The 22,345-nt window shown below is 34.3% G+C and overlaps 1 long non-coding RNA gene and 1 pseudogene across 5 annotated transcripts; both read right to left on the bottom strand.

The window, feature by feature from the left end:
* Positions 1 to 392: 392 nt before the first annotated feature.
* LOC142606942 (uncharacterized) lies at positions 393 to 5,785 on the bottom strand. Of its 5 annotated transcripts, XR_012839205.1 has the most exons (5): positions 5,710 to 5,785; positions 4,844 to 4,915; positions 4,285 to 4,348; positions 2,965 to 3,056; positions 393 to 2,288 (listed from the first exon to the last, which is right to left on the bottom strand). It is a non-coding gene; the product is annotated as an uncharacterized LOC142606942 (long non-coding RNA). The 5 variants fall into 5 exon arrangements; XR_012839204.1 differs by having other exon boundaries at positions 393 to 684; positions 800 to 4,348; XR_012839203.1 differs by having other exon boundaries at positions 2,965 to 4,348.
* Positions 5,786 to 11,626: 5,841 nt separating this feature from the next.
* Positions 11,627 to 22,322, bottom strand: LOC142606419 (G-type lectin S-receptor-like serine/threonine-protein kinase SD2-5; annotated as a pseudogene).
* Between the last annotated feature and the right edge of the window lie 23 nt (positions 22,323 to 22,345).

Raw genomic sequence — 22,345 nt, 5'->3', positions numbered from 1 at the left:
AACTGCAATTAAATTTACTATTCACCACCAATATAATTTATGTTATCTTGCACATTTGTTTGCATAACAAACGGGTCATTTTCACTTTTATAATAAAACAATCTATGGTAGAGGAAAGAGATAAAACTGTTCCATTGAAGGATGCATGATGAATGTCAACTTTCCTAACTTTTTTAGTGTAGAATGATCTTCTATTTCCTTTTCTTTTGCACTGCACTACATTTGGGTAGTGTTTAGCCCAAAGGATTGTGCAAAACTTCTCCTAATCACAGATGTTTTGGTTGTAAACCTATACACATATCATAAAGAGTAAATCCTACCATGGAAAAATATATTATACAATTATTCCAATGGTTAAATTAAAAAGGAAATAAAGAAGAAAAGTTGCACCAGCCACAAACTCAATTAGATTTCTTTTGAATAAAATGGTGTTATAAAGTGTTATAAAAAATGGAAAAAAAAAAACTGAGAAAGGGGAAGGAATACTTACACTTGAAAATAGAAAAATTGAAAATCTACAAATTCAGTGCTTGATAATAGATCTACAAATTGCATTCTCATATCCTCCATTTTCTGCAAGCTAATTGGATATAATTAAAAAAATTCCTAACAGAATGCTCTTTCCTTTCCATTACACTTTGCATATTTTCATCCTAATAAAGTTTAAGAAGTGCTCTGTGGTCACTGCATAAAGAATGTGTGCACAAGTTTAAAATCAGTAATAGAATTAACGTTAATCATTGAAAAAACCCTGCAAATTCCATAAAAAGGATCAGTATGGATCAGCTTAATAATCAACCTACAAGAATCACCAGTAAAGGATCTTCTTCATCAGCTTCCTCTTTCCAATTACTGGAAGCACAAATGGGTCACTATGTGCAAGAAAACCAGCAATTGTTAAGGCTGGATTGAGGCATTAAAAGATATACTCCATAAGAAGCATCTTTCTAATATTTGGGTCCCAATGGTACAATGCAAAGATGGTAACCAGTTACACAAAATGTTTTTTTTTTTTATTACAGTGAACATCCTAAAGCTGTTAACCCATACAGAAACTTGTATCCAATGATATATACCAAGTGGGGTAAATGCCTCTATATCATCTAGAGCCCAATTGTTTTAAAGCATTTTAAATCGCAAGAGCATCTGATGGCTAAAGAGCTTTTGCCAAAAATGATGAAATAGTTTAAAGCAACAAACTTTTAATATGCAATCATAGTTCTTATAAATCTGACAATTTTAGGTAACTGATACTGAATCAATGCAGTATGGATCATCTTTGCATAAAATCTATAATAAATAAATAGGGAAAAAAAAGGAAGAAAGAAAAGGGTTTAAATTAATCAATAAACAAATTAGGCTAACTAAGTTGGAGAAACATGTTTCATAGAAAGAGAATCTTGTATTTGCTAATTAACCTTTCATGGTGCTACCTCAATACACAACAAAGATACAGAATTTTCATTAATCTAAATGCTCAAAGAAATAGAGAGAGTTGAGAACTATTATATCATTTAATTATGTACGTCTCAAATTACTTCGTTTCTATAAGATTTTGATCTTCATTACTTACATCAACAGAAGAATTGCTAAGCATGAACAACCATTAAATTTTGGCATCAAAAAGATTTATATGCTTATATAATAGTGGCTGTGAACATTAGAGAGTGTTGACCATTATAATAGTTCATTCTTCTGCTTCCCTGTACTTCTCTAGTTCCATCAATAGACTCAATCCCTATTTCATGCAATTCAACCTCAACATTGTAAAACATTATTGTGTCTACATATATAGACTCAATTCATCTTTATTCTGCAATTAGAAGAGTCACCATTTCAAGTTCTTTTTCTTGTCAACAATACACCACACCCAAAGTAATTAGAAGTCTAGAACAAAGCTCTATTGAGTTTAATTCATAACATTTTCATCAATCATATAAGCAATTTACCAGAGTATGAGGAATAAAATTATTAAAAAGGTTTACACAAAATTAAAGCCAAAAAAAAAAATTATTAGTAAGGCAGTTATCCCTTTATTAACAGTGTGACTAAAAGTGAAATTCAAAGTGGAAAAGTCTTTCAAAAAAAAAAAAAATCAACGCGGAAAAGGAACATTATATATAAAACTATCTATGTTGTAAGAAAATAGCCTTACCAAATAAACATGAGATGTTTGTCTTCTTGTCCTCATTTCCTTCATGAAAGCAGGATTATAATTGAATGGAGTTATCTACTTTTTGTCTATTCTAAACCAAGCCTTTCATACCTCTAGAAAATATCAGCAACCCCTTCAATTAGAACAACAATCCCAATTATTTAAAGCAAATCACCAACACCCTTTTAAAATGACTGGAATGTGCAAACCGCTTTTAAATTAGAATCTATATATTTTTAAATTAGAATTTATATTTTCTTAAAATTTCAGACAACGGTGTTTTTCCTCCAAGAGTTTGTTATATATTTTCAAAGTCAAATTGGAGTTTTCCCAATGCCTATGATGTTGTCAAGAATAACCACATATGGTAGTAGTATAGTGTAAAATTTTGAGAGTGACTATAAGAGATCCCATGCTTACAATCTAATAATGTTGTAAAAATTTAAATATTTTTGCTTTCTTTCTTCTCCTCTTTCGTGTCATCCAAGAAAGGCTTTCAAATTTGTGGCTTAGCCCCAAAGTAGCCAATAGTGTAATTTATTTTGAGATTCTAATTTCAAATATTCACTTTAGCCACTGTATTCCTTGATTTCCTTTAGCAAACAAATACAATTTTTTTGGGGAGGAAAAAAAGAAGAAAAAAAAAGCCCAAACAACTATATAAAGAAGATGCCCAAATCTCAACCAAACTAAAAAAAAAAACCTAAAACTATTCATATGTATTCTATTGCTACACTTTCTAAGTAACTATACACAAATCATTATTAAACAAAGAAATTGTAATGGCACAAAAAGAGAGAGGGTTTAGCCTCATATAATACACAAAGGTACTCATCAGAGTCCACTGGCAGCCCATGTAGAGAATACTTGTAGTCAACAATAGTGCAAGGTTGCAAGCAATCTGCTATACAGATTAAGATCATTCCCCCAAGAAAATATTTATCTAAAATAAGAGAGAGAAATGGGAAGGGACATAAATAATAAATTTGAACATCTTGTTTGGACTACATGATCTATGTTATTAATTTAAATATTCAAAGTTTCTTGGCTTTCATATGAAAGGTTGCTAGAGCAACATATCAAGGAATTTAGGATTTTGAAGATAATTGAGTCAAGATTTGTATCAACATACAAAATAGTCCATCAGATTTGAGTAGAAAAATAATCAAATTTAAAACTTAAAAGGTACTCATTCTGAAACTATTGCATCAATAGGAGGAGAAAATTGAACTTTAAGAGCATGAAGGTAAACTCACTCTTCAGTGTTTTGGTTAAACATTTAACCTCTTTACTCAATTAGAAATTTTTTCAACATACCATCTAGCTACCACTTCTATTTTGGGTTATCATCTCTAACCACCGTCTAAAATTTTGTGGTTGTCTATGCTTCCCACCCAACAAAAAATTATGTTCCCCACCATTAAACTGACTTCTCAATTTTGCAAGTATTATGGCTTCTAGAATAACAGCAAAATGTCTCTAAGAAATTTCATCAAACACCTTGTGCACATGTAAAAGAAAAAACACTTAATGAAAGTGGACATTATTAGAAATTGTCTATTACTCTACTTTCAAATAGTAGCATAACAGTCATAAATCATTGCAAAACTTCAATTTAACAGCAAAAATTCCAAAACATGTATGTATCAGTGCTTCCAAATCTATTATCTAAGCCCATATCCTACTGATCAAATTGCTTGGACATTCAAGTGCAGATAAATATAATGCAATGGATTTTAAAATCTCCAATGTACTACCAAGGGCCATATCTTCAGTGTTATGACATGCAATCATGTATCAATAACCCCTTCAACGTTGTTAATCCTTTATTCTTTATTTTTATCAATAAGTGACCCTCTTAGTCCTTTCCCTTCCCTAGTTTAAGCACCCTCAAATTTCACAGTAGTACTTGTTAATAGTGAAGTAATCAGTTCTTACAATTAAATTAATTGTGAAAACTGGTTCCTACAAAGCAAATCCCCCCACTTTTTAAAGGCAAAAAAGCAATGAAAAATAACCCACTATTTGCCTATTAGATTCAATAATCAATATATCAGCTTGGATCACAGTGAAGTCTCACAAAATATGCTTCAAAAATAGATATGGAAGAAGAAAAAACACAGCTCTACCTTTTCACTTTGCTATTTCTGGAATTTGTAGCCAGTCTCTAAACTCTATAGGTTCAGTCCTCCGCTGTGCATGGCAGAAAATAAAAGTCATTAGTAGGCATGGATCTTAGCTTCCATGGTTATACCTAAATTTAAAATACAAACCTTACCATAACTAACAAAAATAACTATACTTGGGTTAGATTTTTTTTTTTAACTCAGGTCTTTGGGTTAGAATTGATTTTGTTTTAGTAGAAAATTCTTAATGACAATTGACAAGATGGAAGCTGAACATTGAGTTGGGTGTCAGAGGTAAATTATTGAAGGCCTTGGGACCCAAGTGAAGAATACAAATGCTTGATTCCTGTTTATTCTTAGTGCATTTGTGGCCCAAAATTCTGAGGGATGATTGGTATGGTTTGTATTGGTCTTAGTCTGGGTTTCAGCTAGATTTAGTAAGTGTTTATACTTAGCGAGCACCAAATTTTCAATCTCGAAATCAAAAGCTAGTTTTGATATGACAGAAAAGTTTCATTATGTTTGCAACTGAAACAGCAATTTTATATGGGTAAAAGCTCACCTCAGGGTAGCAATCTTGGTGGACAATTGTCTGGTTGTTCGTATTTACATACACCTCACAGGATACTCTTGCCTGATGAAAATGTTGGAATGCAGTTTAAACACATGGAGAAAGAAGATGCATCATGTAACAGAATAAAGCTTGTAAGAGAATACTATGGAATTGTCAGAACAAAACTAAAATTTCCTTAACATACCATTTCTTAATGCAGTGAGTGTACTGCTGCTGTTTTGCAACATACTTAGTTATTGCAAAAAGCCACGCAATCACATACAAATATTTCCAAATAATCGCTCTATAGATTTAGAGCTCAAGATTGTTTCTTTACTTATGTGAGCTGATGACTGGTTTATGTCAAGTAAAGCAGATAATGACGGTACATAAAAAGGTAAAAGGGTAAATTTGCCAACTTATTTGATGCACATATCTAAATCAATTGTTATTGTGACATTATTTAAGCTTTGCCTTAAAGATTTTGAAACTGCAGCATGGGCATATATAATTGAGACATATGACCTTGTGAAAAATCACAAAATATAAAAAGAGAAAGCAATGCGGCCAATAATTGAAATTAGCAAACTCCACTTCCGGCTCCAAACTCATCAATCTATGCTAATCATTCAAAAGAAACACTCCCAATTTTAACCCTAAATCATACTTAACAGCCAAAAACAATAGAACAAAATTAAAAACTTATGGGTAATGTTTTCAGAGAAGTTCTGGTCTGATTATAAAGTCCCTCAGATTTTTCTCTCCCTCTCTGACTCTCTCTGGCCCTTATTAACACTCTCAATCTACAAATTTACTCCAAATTAAGAGATCAGGTAAGGGGGAAAACCTAAAATTAAAATAAAAACATCACTAACCATTCTTTAAAACACCAAGAGACAAAGCCCATGTAGAATTTGATCTTCTATAGGGTTTCCCCAGGTTTAACGAAACAATTAAAATAGATTATTAATAGCAATGCAATGTGTTATACCATGTTGTATATACTAGAGTGGATGCGGAATCGGAAACATAGAATAGGAACACCGAGAACACATTTACGTGGTTCAGCCTTGTCGGCCTCGACCTACATCCACGGAGGAATCCTTTAAAGGCTACATCTTTATTGTATAAAAGTGTAGTACAAAACCTGTGTTACAATGAACCCTAACATGAGTATATATAGGTGACTAAATCCTATACTACTAGTACAAGTAGAACTGGGCTTGGGTCAATTACATTGAGCTAATATGTTTAATATATCTCTAACACCCTCCCTCAAACTCAAGGCGGAAGCTTGATGAAGGCTTGAGGTTGGATAAGTATGAGAAGATCCCTTGGAGATGCCTTAAAGAATACCTTTGAAGAAACCACAATAAATAATGTGCCAATTGACCAATTTTAGAGTTTCAAATGAAGAAACGGAATCCAAAATGGGAATCTACGTGAAAAACTAAGCAAGATGAGCCTTTTCTAAAATTTTGACTTTTGGTCAAAGGTCAACACAAAAGCCAAAGTCAACAGATTAGTGCTCACAGGTTAGATCCAGGTGATCCGAGCCGGGTCGGTTCGGGTCAACGATCAGCTAGGTGATGTAGTGCTGATGAGGCGACACTGCTGAAGTGGCGATCTGCGTGGCTGATGACGTAGCTAGGGCTGACGTGGATCAAGCAGACATGGCTTTTGATGACGTCATTAACTGACGCCAGGATGACATCAGCAGCGGTCTATTGGTGCATGTGGCGCATGCGAGTAGTCAACCGGTGCGTGGAAGAGAAGCCAGAAATCCAAGCGGCGGGTGGAGGCGCGTGTAACACTTGATGACCTCCAAATTTCACAGGGTTGCAGATCGGCGGGCTACAAGGACATTAGGGCGGTGCGTGTAACCATAGGAGGATCTGAACCTGAGAAATCCACAGCGGCGCATGGAGAAGTTGGCCTAAACGGCGTCAGCGCGTGGTGGCGCATGCACCGTTCAGTGGAGACCAGACTTCTGGGTTTTTCTCGCGGGAGCCCGTGGAGCACGTCTGTGTGGTTGGTTTTGTTAGGCGAAGGCTTGATGTGCACAGATCTAATAGGGAGAGGCACGGATTGCTTGGGCTTAAGGATCTGGACACAGCAGTGAGCCATGGCTGCTGCGAGATGCCGTGGAGTCTAGATCCAGCAGATAAGCATGTGTGACTTCTGATGGTGGTGTGCACATGAGAATCTTCTTTGCTTGATAGAGATGTTTGTTTGATGACAATAATGAAGTTTGGCTCTGACACCATGTTAAATAACATTAGGCGAAAAATCCATTTTAGTCTCTACATTTTCACGCGATTCCCACTTTGATCCCTAACTTTTTTTTCTACCGCTTTTAGTCCCAATCCTGAAAAATGTGTCTTGTTCTTGTCCCTACTGTTACATCAGAGACAAAAATTGCACATGTGGCAAACGACATAAGTTAAAAATATAATAATAATGTCCACAAGTCTCCACGTCAGCATCTAAATTAAAAAAATTAATTTATCAATTTTAACTAAATAAAAAAATTAAAAACAGAAATAAAACCAAAATTCACATAAATGGGATCTAAATGTGTCTTGAACAAGAACAACAAAAACACAAACCTAGATCTAAGAACAAAAACCCAAAAAAAAAAAAAAATCATTTATGTACGTGTTTGTGTGTATGTATGTGAATTTCGTTTATTTTTGTTCCAGAGGAAGGTCAAGTGGAGTTGCAAGAGGCAGTGAAGTTATGGAGCAAGAGAGATCGAGAATCGCTAATGAACAATCGGAGCAGGAGGAAGAGAACCAGTTCTAAAAGAGAAGAAGGAGAGGAGAGCACATAAGAGAGCGTCGGAGACGAAGAAGACAAAGAATACTCCACCGTCATCGTCGACAACAACAACTTTTTTTAATTTCTAGGTTTGTGTTCTGGGTTTGCTTCTGTTTCCTAGAAAATAAAACTTGGAAATCCCGATTCAAATGAGCCAAACAGAATCACATCAGCCTCAACAAACAATTGGGTTTTGTTCTCTTAAGCCTTAAAAGAAAACCCAACAAAAAAAATCGATAAAGCTTCAATTTTTAATGCATACCCACAATTTATCATCACCCAAAGACAGCAAAAAACACATAGAATTCCAATTCCGAACACGAATCAATGAAAGGAAAAAAAAAAAGATTGAAGAATTGGAAGTGAACAAAGACTGAAGGCCTGTGTGAGGACCTATCGGATCTGAAGGGATTTGATGGAGTCCATTGTCTCACCAATCCAACCCATTCTCATAGTCTCTCTCTCTCTCTCTCTCTCTTTGAGTCTCAGTTACAGAAATCAAAGCAAACCCACGTTTTTAATTTCTGGGTTTGTGAGTGAGTTAGTGAGAGAGAAAGAATGAAGAAGACAGGCAAGAGCTACAACAAGCCCAATGGAAAATCAAAGGAGAGAAAAGATAGGAAATCAGGGGCGGGCACGAGTGGATCATCGAAGAAGAGGGATCATGGAGGCAAGTTCACCTGGGTTGGTGATGGCTACTCTTAGCCTGAGATTGGGTTAGAATCTGGAGGAGTTTTTGATGTCAAGGACCCCAACTTTGAAGACCCAGATGAGACCTTCATTGTCTGATTATGATAATCATGTGTTTGTCTGTCTTTTTTTTTTAACTAGATCATGAGACTTACGAGATGTAAATATTTCGCTTGAATAAAAATATTTCCATCCATTTTGTACAAAAAAAAAAAAAATTATGGGTTTGTGTTCTTAGATCTGGGTTTATGTTATTGTTGTTCTTGTTCAAGACACATTTAGATCCCAATTAATGTGATTTTTTGTTTTTATTTTTGTTTTTAATTTTTTTATTTAGTTAAAATTAATAATTTTTTTTTTTAAAGTTTAGATGCTGACATGGAGACTTGTGGATATTATTTTAATATTTTTAACTTATGCCGTTTGCCACATATGCAATTTTCGTCTCTGATGTAACGGTAGGGATAAAAACGAGACGCGTTTTCCAAGATAGGGACTAAAAGCAATGAAAAAAAAAAGTTAGGGACCAAAGTGGGAATTGCGTGAAAATGTAGGGACTAAAATGGGTTTTTCGCCATAACATTATTAGCAATTCAATGTGTTACACCATGTTGTATATACTAGAGTGAATGTGGAAGGGGAAGTATAGAATAAGAACACTGAGAACACGAGGATTACGTGGTTCAGCCTTGTTGGCCTACATTCACGGAGGAATCCCTTAAGGACTACATCTTTATTGTATAAAAGTGTAGTACAATAACCTGTGTTACAATGAACCCTAACATGAGTATATATAGGCAACTAAACCATATACTACTAGTACAAGTAGAATTGGGCTTGGGCCAATTATATTGGGCTAATATATTTAATATATCTCTAATAGAAACCAACGTCGTTTAAATTCGTAGTTGACTTTGATGCAATTTGGAACTCTAAGTTCAAATTGTTACTTATATCAGTTATATGGAAGAGATTGCGTGAGTGAGGTTAAGGATTTGGGCGAAAGTTAGAGATTTAAAGAGAGAGGGAGTTCTTCACATTAGGAGGGGAGTCGGGAGAGACATAGAATATAGTCAGGTTATTCTCTTAAAAAAAATTAAACTCAAATAAATAAAATGAAAAGAATTTTTTTAAAAAATAGTGGTCACATGAAAAATCGTAGGAGTTTCAGAGGTTTCGGTTATATATATATATATATATATAGACACACACACATACTAGCTCCTAAGCACGCGCTCACGCGCGTGCTAAGAGGCTCTTCTATTTTTTGGGTAAAATTTAATAATTTGTATAAATTATAATTTTAATATTTGGTACAAATGGATAACACTCATTGCACCCCTAGGCTTTTTTGTGATTGGAAAATGTAATCATCTCAAATTATAATTGATGCAAATTATTAAATTTTATCCAAAAAAATAGTAACTTTTTAACGTGGGTTTCTTTAAAAAAAAATTAACATGGGTTTTTTTTTAAAAAAAAGAAATATTTTTGGCCAATTAAAAAAATAAAGAAAGAGAAAAGTTTAAACATGAAGTTTGTTTCCTGAATAATTGGGTTAGTGGGAGAGTAATCCTATTTTGTAGGTAATGTTTTAGTAGAAGTTAAAGATGTATTTTTACTTTGTTGTCATTTAGTTACATCTCTACTTAAACGTAGGGAAATAAGGGTATTTTGGACAAAAAAAATCCAATCCAAACAGGAGAAACCCCTCAAATAGTAGTATATATATATAGAGAGAGAGATGCTACGTCCACAATATTTTTACAACATTTTCACAACAAATCATAGGTGGTTAGTTGTTGTTGGTTCAAATTTGAACCTAACATTAAGATTACTTTTTTGCCCCAACAATAACAATCAGTAACAACTTGCCACTTAAGATTTATTGTAAAAATATTGTGAAAATATTGTGGATATATCATTTCTCATATATATATATACACACTACTATTTAAGGGGCTTTTCCTATTTGGACCGGATTTTTTTTGTTCTAAAATACCCCTACATCCCTACGTTTAAGTAGAGACAAAACTAGTGACAAAACTAAAGGACAATCCGGTAAAAATACAACTCTAACTTCCACTAAAGCATTACCTAAAAAATAGGATCACTCTCCTGTTGATTTTCAAATTTATTTATCCACATAGAAATTAAATTTTCAAAATAAAAATTGTGTATAAAATATAAAACGTAGATTTTTTTTTCTACTACCACTAAAAAAAAAGCCTCAAAAAAGAAAGCCTCATCGTACGCGCGAAGGGCGTGTGATGAGGCTAGTATTATATTACTGTCTTGGTCAATGACTCAATGGTAATGTTATTGCTTGTGGTTTTCACATTCAATATATTTTTATTTTTATTATAGTTTTTATTTTCTACAGTATTCTCACCCAAAAAAAACAATCAGCTTATTCTATTTAGTTTTTAGCTTTTATTACAATATTTTTAGCAAAAAACAAAAAGCTAAAAAAGTTGTTCATTCGTTTTCTAATTTATGAAAAGCTGAGCTTATTTAGCTTATAAAGGAGAAAAAGAAGATAGATTCCAGTTTAACAAGTAAAGTTTTTTGCTGTCGAATAAAAGATTTGGAGCTTGAACTCATTTACACTAAAAACTGATTGGTATGTTAACTTGATGATATGAGCAATCATCATAGAGTGAATACCACAAGTTAAAATCTTCTTTAAAAAAGAAAAAGAAAAAGAAAAAAAAGAAGATCTAAAAGAAAAGAAAGATATTGATTCGATCAAAGTTGTTCCTTGGATAAATAATTCACATAGAGACATAAAAGCTAATATAGTAAAAAGTTTGAAAGGTTAAAAAAATATATATATCTTACCACTTTTTACATCTCACATGAGATGATAATTGCACGAAGCAATAGAGTTATTGCACCAATTCTTAATCCCAATCACTTGACAATATTTTCAAAACAACTAAGATGTGAATTTCTCATTGGTCAAAATAAATTTAAATTAAATAATAAAATGTTAGATTGGAACTACCACAACTGAAAACAAAAATGTTATGAAATGTTGTCACATTTTTTTTCTAGACTTTCTCTTCTATTAGCGTAGAGTTTGAAACATCGTGAGAATGCAAGCAATTCAACATTCTGAGAGAAACATGGTGTAAGAACATAGTAAGTGAAAAAGAAAAAGTAGAGAGATTTTCTTTGCTCAAGCTATCCACACAATGAGATAAATTGGGGATTATGTTCTTGTGTGGTTGTGGTTGTGTTTCTATTGGTACTTGCTATGAATATTTTGTTATATTTTATCTATATTCTAACACCCCCCAAAACCTTAACCACAATGGACATGGAAGGCCTCTTTGTGAAATCATTTTGCAAACACCATGCTGCAACAACCCTCGTTATATTCACAACTTCTGCTCTATGTAATTACATATATTCACTATACTTATCAATTAAATCTAACCTCAATATTTTTCTTGAATAAATCAAGTAGATACGTTGCTTCTTCGGGCTATGAGCAATCAAGATTTCTCATTCCACTAACTATTTTAGAGAGCACTATTGCAAAGATATAGACATCTACTTTTTTTGTAATTATTGAACTCAACCATTCTGGAGCCATATAACTAAGAGTTTCTCTCCTAGTTGTCACAACTTGGCTCTATTCACAGTCAACTAGTTTAGACAACTCAAAATCAAAGATTTTTGCATTAAAGTTCCCATCTAAAAGAATGTTTTGGGGTTTTAATTATTTCCAAGTGAACTATCTTCTGTCTACAATCCTCATGTAAATAAGTTATCCCCCTTGCTATGTTAAGGATGATCTTCTTTCTATGCTGTCAAATCAAACAAAATATCAGGATTATTTTTGTCAAATACCCATCTATCTAAAGACTTCTTAGACATGTACTCTTAGACAAGATGCCTATGAGAGTTCTTAGCACAAAATCCAATTAGGCTCACCAAGTTGAAATTGAAAGCTCAATCAAAACTACTAAAAGTTGTTTAGACCCCAATTTTCAAGATACGACTTAATTGCTTTTAATTTACTCAACTAAGTAGGGAATAAGAGCAAACAAAACGCAATTAACCGGAACTACTCTCTAGTGCATAGATATACAGGGAAATTATTGTGTACTCCTGGAGTATTATAAATGCGTACTCCCTCCTCTCACATGAATGGTGCGTCCCACTAATTAAATTTATGGTAGGACCCACCATTCATGTGAGAGGGGAGAGTACACATTTATGGTACTCCGGGAGTACCTAATAACTTTCCAGATATACATACTAAATAATTAAATGTAAAGCACAAAGAGTAAGGGTAGAGAGATGCAAACACAAATAATACGGCAATGTGTTATCGAAGAGGAAAACCGAAGTACTCAACGTAAAAACCTCTTCGCGGTCCTCCGAGACAAAATGATCCATTAGTGAATAAAGTTTGAGTACAATGATATCAAAAAGGCCCTCCTAGCCTAATCTACCCAAAGTACTTGAACCCTCAAAGTTCCAACTCCCAATGGATTTTACCGAGTCATGTTTTCACTAGTTATCCAAATGTCGCAATTAGCTTCAATTGCATCCACAAAAGAATGGCTTCATTAAATGCTACCCAAATGCACCAAAACAACTCACAACACTTAGATTGGGTGTGGTATGTGTTTTGACTAAGAGCCTCTCAATGAGTATGGAATTAGAGAGGTAGGAGTAGAGAAAAACTAAGAAAATTTTGTAGAGTATTGTGGGCGTGCAATCTCCAACTCCTAAATGGATTTCTAGGGTTTTCTCTCTAAGATTCTCCTTACAATTTTGTGGGTAATGTGCGCTTTTATTGTAACACCCCAAAATCATAAATAATAAAAGTCTGTTCAATTTAAATAATCCATAAAAATATTAAATAAATGCAACCAACAACCTAAAATATCATCATAATTGTCAGAGCTCTAACTGCACTAAAGATAAAATACCCTTAAAATTATTCCCTAGTACAACATTTAATACCATAATAATAATAATAAAATTTTCAATTCCACAATAAAATTTGTAACTGTTGTCTTCCAAGAATCTCTAATCCAATGATCCCTCTAATGTATCCATAAGGGGAAATAAAAGGGAGTTGAGATAACTCAATAAGTGGAATTCACTAACATTGGGGTGTGGGAGCAAACCTTTTAAGTGAATAAGCCATACAACAAATTTATAACTTTCAAACCATCTATATTTTTAACATCAAATATTTTTTATAAAGAATATCATTATATTGTGAGCCATCATAATATACCAACACCATCATATAAACAATTTCCTAGATTTTTCTCGTGGTCAACGTTTACGTTCCGTTGACAGGGTTGTGTTGCCCCCTTTTTGGGACTAAAACCATTTTTCATTCATTTTCTAAAGGGAGGTTCCTTTGGAACCTAAATGTGTACTCCCTTGCTAAGAATCTCCCTTTTTAGATCCTCAACGGTACACTCCATTGTTAAGGAACTACCAAATGTGCACTGTCCCCTTCTTTGGGACTGTCCCTTGCTAAGGACTGATTACAGTATGATTGTTCCTTGCTAAAGACTAATACAAGACTGAGATTTTAATCATGACTTGCCATAGGATTCAAAACAAATTTAAGATGCTCTCAACAAATAATCCAGTCATAATATTAAAAAAAAAAAAATATATACAAAGATTTATCCACACATACAAGTTTAAATAAGTTTAGGTTGTCCCACTAGTTTTTCATATAACAAATAGTAAACGTTTCCATATAATGTGCACATCAAACATTATAGAATATCAAAAAATTTATAGAATATTAATATATTTCTTTGATAGAAGAATAGTTTTCATAATCAAAATTTTTTTTGGAAAAATCCCCAAATTAGTAAATACCACTTACCTCTTAGTTGCAAAAATAAAACCAACCACCCCTTAAGTCACAATAAATCAGTAGAATCAGAACCTAACAACACCAAAGATAGGCCCATCAATACATGAATTCCCCACTAAAAATCGGTTTTCACACTTACACAATATAATCTTGGACAACACTGATATTTCCAAAATTTCCATTAATTCACTTAACTATCTAGTTCACTTTTAGCTTTGATAAGATTTTTGGGCTTAAAAAAATATTGCTGCATAACCAAATTTTTGACTCTGCCTAATTAGATTTTTCCATTAATATAATCATAGATATTCATGAAACTTCAATATGGCTGAATAATAGATATCTGTTCAATCTAATAGTAGAAGCCATATGTTATATCTTAATTTATCAATCCCATAGCTAGCCCATTATTCCCTTGATGCCACAAAACTTAAAGATATTGCTAGACAAATTTCTGAACAATGCAGTGCTAGGATGACAAATTGGTAACTTAGATAATATATAATTTATATTCCTACTTTATAGGGGCTAAAAAGATATTCTAGGCTTGAAAAACATTGCTGCCTACTACAATAAATTAGAGTTGAATACACATCACTAGAAGGATGATAAGGAAGATATATATCAACCATAAAGCAACCTTTTCCCATTCACATGGTGACAAACTTAAATTGATAAAGTCCAAGCCTATTACTCTATCATGTACTACTTTTTATCCGATCAATCTCAAAGCCTATGGAGTACCCTTTCTTGACATACAGCCATATGTATCATTCTTAATCTAATATAATAACAATTAGAGGACATCTTTTCCATTAATATAAGGATAGGTGGAAGTTCATGAGACCACCGCCTCTTAGCTCCATTCCATGACATATGCCTAAATGTACTTTGCCTAGTCTAGTATAATAACAATCATAAGAGTCCTTTTTCCATTAATATAATGATAGATTAGGTTCTCAAAAAAAAAAAAAAAAAAAAAGTTCATGACTAACGCCTATAAGTACTAAAAGAAATTCATGCACAAACCCATGTCTTCCCTTTAAGCATGGGACAGTTGCTAGCCATTGAATATTCATACTTCCTAAATTTAGAGCTGGAGAAAACCATACATGTAGTTTCCATGCACAGAAGAAAAGAAAAGCTCAATCGTATGTTGCGGCTGAAACAAAAAGAACCCTCTGTTATATATACACGTGTAGTTTAAGAGAAAAAAGACTAGGATTTTTAAAGCTTATCATATATATATATATATATACTTATGCCATCTCACTTGGGCCGGCCTCTTATACCATAATAATTATCTAATTTAAATATCTTAGGCCCAAATCAATTAAATCCATTTAAATGTGGGCCTCTTTTTTAATTTATGTATAAGAAAGAAATTAGTAATAAAATTATGGGGTGTTAAATTTATAGTGTGGTTAAAGAAATGAAGAAAGCACACAAAACAGGTTGGTAGTGCATCTCACGAGTTGGCCAAGTCGCGAGATGAGTCGCAAGATGCCCTCTAGCACTTGACTATTTAGCTTGCAGCATGTGCTTTTTACATGGTCTTTCGCAGGTTGTCCACTCGCGAGATAGTCGCGAACAAGTCGCGAGTTGCTCTGTTCTTCACCGTTCTTCATCAATTTCACACACTAATACCTTACATTGAATTCCACAAACATAGAGAGAAATAATTGAAGAAATACAATCAAATTTGACACGGAATTAAAACCAACAAAATATAATTGAAAATTACAACTTTACAGAAATGATGAATGTTGATTGTCTCAATCTATGCTAAAATGATTTATTGTTTTGACTTAAACCATCAAGATGCTTTACAGTGACTTTAGTGCCATCGATTAAAGTTCCTTAAAAAACTATGCCAAATCCTCTTGCACCGATCTCCTCATTAAAATTTTTTGTCATGACTTGCAAATCATTGTAAGAATATCTTGTGGGCATTCTAGGCACATGATCTAAATTATAATCCTCAGCTTCTCCAAAATAGAAAAACAAAGATTCCAATTAAAAGAAATAGAAGAAAGAAAGATGCAAGGCTTGATCCCAATATTATTTCAAGCTAATGTTTTTGCTATCTAGGAGGAACATTCTGCACTGTTAAGGACATATTTTATGTAGTTGGCTAATCTTTTAACAAAACGCACTTTACTTGTATTAGGGTAGATCTAGGATGTGCTTAATACTTCAAAGAACATGTTGTTTAAGTCTAGTATTAAAGCCATGAAGATTGGACCAAGAAACAAGTGAAGAAAAGGTGTTTACTAAAGCTGGATAGCTACTCGACACCTGGTGTCCAGCTGCTCAACAACTGCTCGACAGATAGCTATCTATCAAGGTTTAATGAGACTCGACACCTGCTACCTATCGAGGTATCTATCGAGGTTACGGAAATCAGAATTTTCAGATCTGATTTTTGGGCCAGGCTTTTGTATTTGTGTAGGGTTTTTTTTCTCACAACCCTAGGCATATATAAGGCTTATTTTAGAGGCCGTCACATAAGAGAATACAAGGAGAACATATGTAAAAGGTAACCCAAGCCTTATTCCCTCTGAAAGAAGCTACTGCGTTTTTGCGCCTTAGGGTTTTGTAACCAAGTGCTTCTTGATCTTCATTATTGATGAAGTGAAGAATTTTGCAGCCAGTATTCTTCTTTCTCAAGTTGATGAGTGCGTCACGTATTAGGATACGTGCAAAGGAGTGAGTCACGTACTGGGATCCATGCATCAAAGGATGGCATTCATATATTGAAGAGTTTAGAGGTTCTGAAGCGGTAAAAGGTTTTTGCTGTGAATTCATCTACGGGGATTGTAGAGTCTAGGGACAAAGGTTTTATACTAGATCTGAAACTTCTCTTTACTATAGTGAATTGCTTTTCGGGAAGGTTTCCCCCTAGGTTTTTTACTGTGAAATTGGTTGGTTTTATTGGTTTTCCTAGGTCATCATATCTTGTCTTATTTATTTTTCCGCTGCACTTAGTTTTGACATGATATTGATGTTTGTTTGTTTTAACAAATTTTATTCATAATAAACCTAATTAACAACTTGGGTTAAAAACTTGTTAATTGTATCAACCGAGGTCTAAATTTCCCAACAGGTGGTATCAGAGCGGGTACACTCTGATTGGATTAATTTCTTGAGTGTGATCCTTGACCCTCGTTGTCATGGATCGTGGACAATCTCTTTTGATTCCTCCATTATTTGATGGCACTAATCATGCGTACTGGAAAGTTCGTATGAAAGTTTTTTTGTAGGCTCTAGGTGAACAGGTATGGCAAGCTGTTGAAGTTGGTTGGATTAAGCCAAAGAAATCGCCGGTGGATTGGGATGATGCAACAATCATAGCGGCAAATTTCAACAGTAGGGTCTTGAATGCTTTGTTTTGTGGGGTGACCAATGAGGAATTCAAGAAAATATCATCCACAGAAGTTGCCAAGGAAGCATGGACCATTCTTGAAACCACCTATGAAGGAACCATGGCTGTAAAGACTGTGAAGCTTCAAAGACTCGCTAGTAGCTTTGAAGAAATAAGGATGGAGGAGGATGAGACATTTGATGAGTTTTATACTAAACTCAAGAATATTGTGAATTCTACCTTCAACCTTGGAGAGTCTATAGCAGAATCCAAAATTGTTAGGAAAATCCTTAGGTCCTTACCCGAAAGGTTCCATGCCAAGATCACTGTCATTGAAGAAGCAAAGGACATTGATCAAATTCCTTTGATTGAGCTTGTAGGGAACATTCAAACCTATGAGATGGGATTAGGCTCAATGGGAAAATGTGGAAAGAGTAAAAACTTGGCTCTTAAGGGTATAGAGGAAGAGATTGAGGACTCTGAAGATGAAGATGAAGATGAGGATGAGGATGAGGATCTAACTTTCATAACTGATGAGATTATCAAGCTTTTCAATTTAGGAAGAAGGGTAAGGGTAAGCCTCCTAGGAAATCTAAATCCTCTAGGAAGGGTAAGAATGAGAAACCCCTCATCCAATGCCATGAGTGCAAGGGTTTTGGTCATATGAGGATAGAGCGCCCAAACTACCCTGTGAGGGAAAAGGCCAAGAAGTCAAAAGATAAAGGGTTGGTTGCTACTTGGAGTGACACCGAGAATGACTCTTCTGATGAGTATATGGATGAATGTAGTCATGTTATGGCCTTTGCTGCCTCAACCGATAAGGTGATTGTGGAGAGCGCTAGCGACAGTGAGGATTCTTCTAACGAGGAAGTATCCAAAAAGTTGACCCTTCAGGAAGCCTATGATAAGCTATGTACTGAATTCATAAAATCTGAAAAGACTTCTCATCTTTGTAGAAAAGAGCTTAATGAGGTAAAAACTAAAAAAACTAAATTGTTAGTCAAACTAGTTGAGACTACAAGGTTAGTTAAGACCCTCATTGTGGAGAACACCTCATTAGAAGAGAAGGTCAAGAATCTCGAGGTTGAGCTTAGTCAAGCTAGAACTCAAATGGAGAGAATGTCTAGTGCAAAACTTGATGAGGTTTTGAGTGCTTAAAAGTCTAGTTCTGATAAGACTGGCTTAGGATATGCTGTCTCCTCTAGCCCCTCCTCTTCCACGGCTTCTGGATCAAGGACTGTCATTGTGCCTCAATCCGAGAAAGGTAATAAAGGTATGAAATCCAAAACTATTTTGGCTAATTCTAAATCCTTTGTTAAACCTCATGTTTGTTACCATTGTGGTGTTTTTGGACACATTCGTCCTAATTGCTTTAAGTTGTATCCTCAAAAGTAAGTGTCCAAACGGTCACAGGTTTCCTCTCAAGGACCTATACCTTTGTTTGGAGAGTTATTAAAAGTCTTGAGCTTTTTAACTCAATTTCAGGAGAATTTTAATTCTTCCATGTCCTTTAGTAGACATACTAGGACACGTGTCTTTTCATCTTTACGGCCAAAGACTCGTGCTGTGTGGGTGAGAAAGGAGTCTAAGACTTAATTGTCTTTTCTGTTTTTCCTCTGCTTTAATTCTTTTTATCTGTAGTTGGACTATCTTTGCTTGATTTCTTTTCTATTTTTGGAATCATGCTTTCATGCATCTGCATTTTACTATCATGCTTTCATGCATATGCATCTTTCTTTCATGCTTCTATGTTGTTTGTCTATTTTTGTTTGGTTGTTTAGTTTTTATTTTAGTTTGTTTTCATAATAAATAAATAAAAAAAATAGAAAAATTGAAAAATACAAAAACAGTGTGTGTTTGTGTACATCGGTTCTTGTGAACCTTAAAATGGCCATTGAAACAGAATTTTCTAAACTTTGTATCTATTGTAGCTTAGATGAGCATTCTTATGCACAACTAAGCAAGTGAGCTTTGTGGCTCTTTGTTTGTGATGAGTAAGATTAAGTGATCTCTTGTACTTAACACTCATATCACTCTTTTTGACGGGAAGGACTAGAAAATCCTAAGAGAAATGCATAAATAACCATCTCACCACTGTTATCTGTCAATCATGAAATGACATCTGTATGTTTCGGCATAGCAAAAGTGCAATGTCAATGACATCTGTATGCTTCGGCATAGCAAAAGTGCAATATCAAAAAGTTTAACACAATTGGGTATTTCTTCTCTCTCTTTTATATATCCATGCATGGTTTGCTTAATAAAAAGAAAATATGCAAAGAAAATAAAAGCAAAAAGATAAAAAATACTTTAAATATGATTGCAAGCGTGTTTTCTAGGAGATGTGGGAGTTATAGGATGTACCTCAAAGGTGATAGTCTCCATCAAACAGTTATGATTGTGTGTGAGTTAAAGTGATTTTCTCATATCTCAAATCGTCATAACATAGAGACACTTATGCAATCTTACGATGTTTTCACACACAACACGCAATATTCTTTGCTACTCTTGATACATGTGCCGAGACAATGTGATTTGGCCATCACAAGGTTTACATGTGTTGCTGTACACTCACTAAACTGTCTTAACTTGTTTTTGAAATATAAAATCGGTTAGACTTGTTTAGTGTGTGTGTGTGTGTTTTGGGATCCATGTGCTTAAAATTGTTGTTAAGAGATGATTTTGAGCGTCTAATATGCTGATTGGATCATTGGTTGTGTTGCATGCGTGATTGCATTCATGTTTGTGTTTTTCCCTTCTCGAAAAACTGTTTTTAAAAGCTGGCTCGATACCTCCTCGACACCTCCTCGATACCTAACTGTCTATCGTGCTTCTTAGCTTTTTCTTATTGCAATCTCGACATCTTCGTGACACATGGTGGATCGATTGAGATATCTCCTGTCTTCTCGATAGCTTCTCGATAGCTGTTCGATCCATCGAGGTCTGCTCGATAGCTCCTCGATACCTCTCGATCGATCTAGATCCTCTGCATGCATTGTGTTTCACATGTTTTGCATGTTTCTTTTATCTTGTCATATATAGCATCTTGTTTCATTACATTCATGCATTTTTATGGATTCTTTGTATCCCCTTGATCATTCTTGATCATCTTTATGTGTCTCAGGTAAAGCTTTATAGCATCCTGTACCCTCTGTCAATCGTGATAAAAAGGGGAAGAAATTGGAGAATTTGTGGTTTCTTTCTTTAAGATTCTACAAGTTAGGGGGAAAAATACGTGTCTTTGTAAGGGGGAGATGTGTTTCATCTTGTTAGGGAGAGTGTTTACCTCCTTGTTGTTGTAGGAGCTATTTTTAGCTTCTTCTTCTTGTACCTAGGTCTTGTGACCATGTTTACATACATTGTGCTTATCTTTGATATCAATGTGATGATGTATGTTTTCTTCACCTACCTCTACATGTGTTGTTTCTTTTCTGTCTTTATACACATGTTTCTTATTACTTGTATGCAATCTATTATTTCTGTTTCACACTAAGATGCCTTGATGTGTTTTGTTTAAAGTGTTTTAGAAATACAGGTTGTCAAAGTCTTCCATGCCATGAACTCTCTTCTTGCAAAGTTTTTCAAGAGTTTGTGTTAGGATAGATTTTATTGTATTCAACAAGTGAGTATGAGTTAAGTAATTTATGACTTCTCTTATATGTTCATTTGTTTGTTGTGGTTTTGTCACGGATTGCCAAAGGGGGAGATTGTTAAGGACATATTTTATGTAGTTGGCTAATCCTTTGACAAAACGCACTTTACTTGTATATGGGTAGATCTAAGATGTGCTTAATACTTCAAAGAATATGTTGTTTAAGTCTAGTATTAAAGTCATGAAGATTGGACCAAGAAACAAGTGAAGAAAATGTGTTTACTAAAACTGGACACCTGCTAGACACCTGCAGACAGCTGCTCGACAGATAGCTATCTATCGAGGTTTAATGAGGCTCGACACCTACTATCTATCAAGGTATCTATCGAGGTTACGGAAATCAGAATTTTCAAATCTAATTTTTCGGCCAGGCTTTTGTATTTGTGTAGGGTTTCTTTTCTCACAACCCTAGGCATATATAAGGCTCATTTTAGAGGTCGTCACATAAGAGAATACAAGGAGAACATATGTAAAAGGTAACCGAAACCTTATTCTCTCTGAAAGAAGCTACTGCGTCTTTGCGCCTTAGGGTTTTGTAACCAAGTGCTTCTTGATCTTCATTGTTGATGAAGTGAAAAACTTTGCAGCCAACATTCTTCTTTCTTAAGTTGGTGAGTGAGTCACGTACTGGGATTCGTGCAAAGGAGTGAATCACGTAGTGGGATTCATGCATCAAATGGTGGCGTTCATATATTGAAGAGTTCAGAGGTTCTGAAGCGGTAGAAGGTTTCTGCTATGAGTTCATCTACGGGGATTGTAGAGTCTAGGGACAAAGGATTTGTACTAGATCTGAAACTTCTTTTTACTATAGTGAATTGCTTTTCGGGAAGGTTTCCCCCTAGGTTTTTTTACTGTGAAACTGGTTGGTTTCATTGGTTTTCCTGGGTCATCATATCTTGTCTTATTTATTTTTTCGCTGCACTTAGTTTTGACATGATATTGATGTTTGTTTGTTTTAACAAATTTTATTCATAATAAACCTAATTAACAACTTAGGTTAAAAACTTGTTAATTGTATTAACAGGGGTCTAAATTTCCCAACATGCACCTTGATGTATACTTTAAAGTATGGTTCTTGTCTTTCATTAGTGGACATCAGTTGAAAAAATATGGGATTGT

This window comes from Castanea sativa, chromosome 8, assembly GCF_040712315.1.
Source record: "Castanea sativa cultivar Marrone di Chiusa Pesio chromosome 8, ASM4071231v1".
NCBI lineage: Eukaryota > Viridiplantae > Streptophyta > Magnoliopsida > Fagales > Fagaceae > Castanea > Castanea sativa.
Note: the sequence above shows the minus strand (reverse complement) of the source record. Positions and strands in the feature narration are given on the sequence as shown.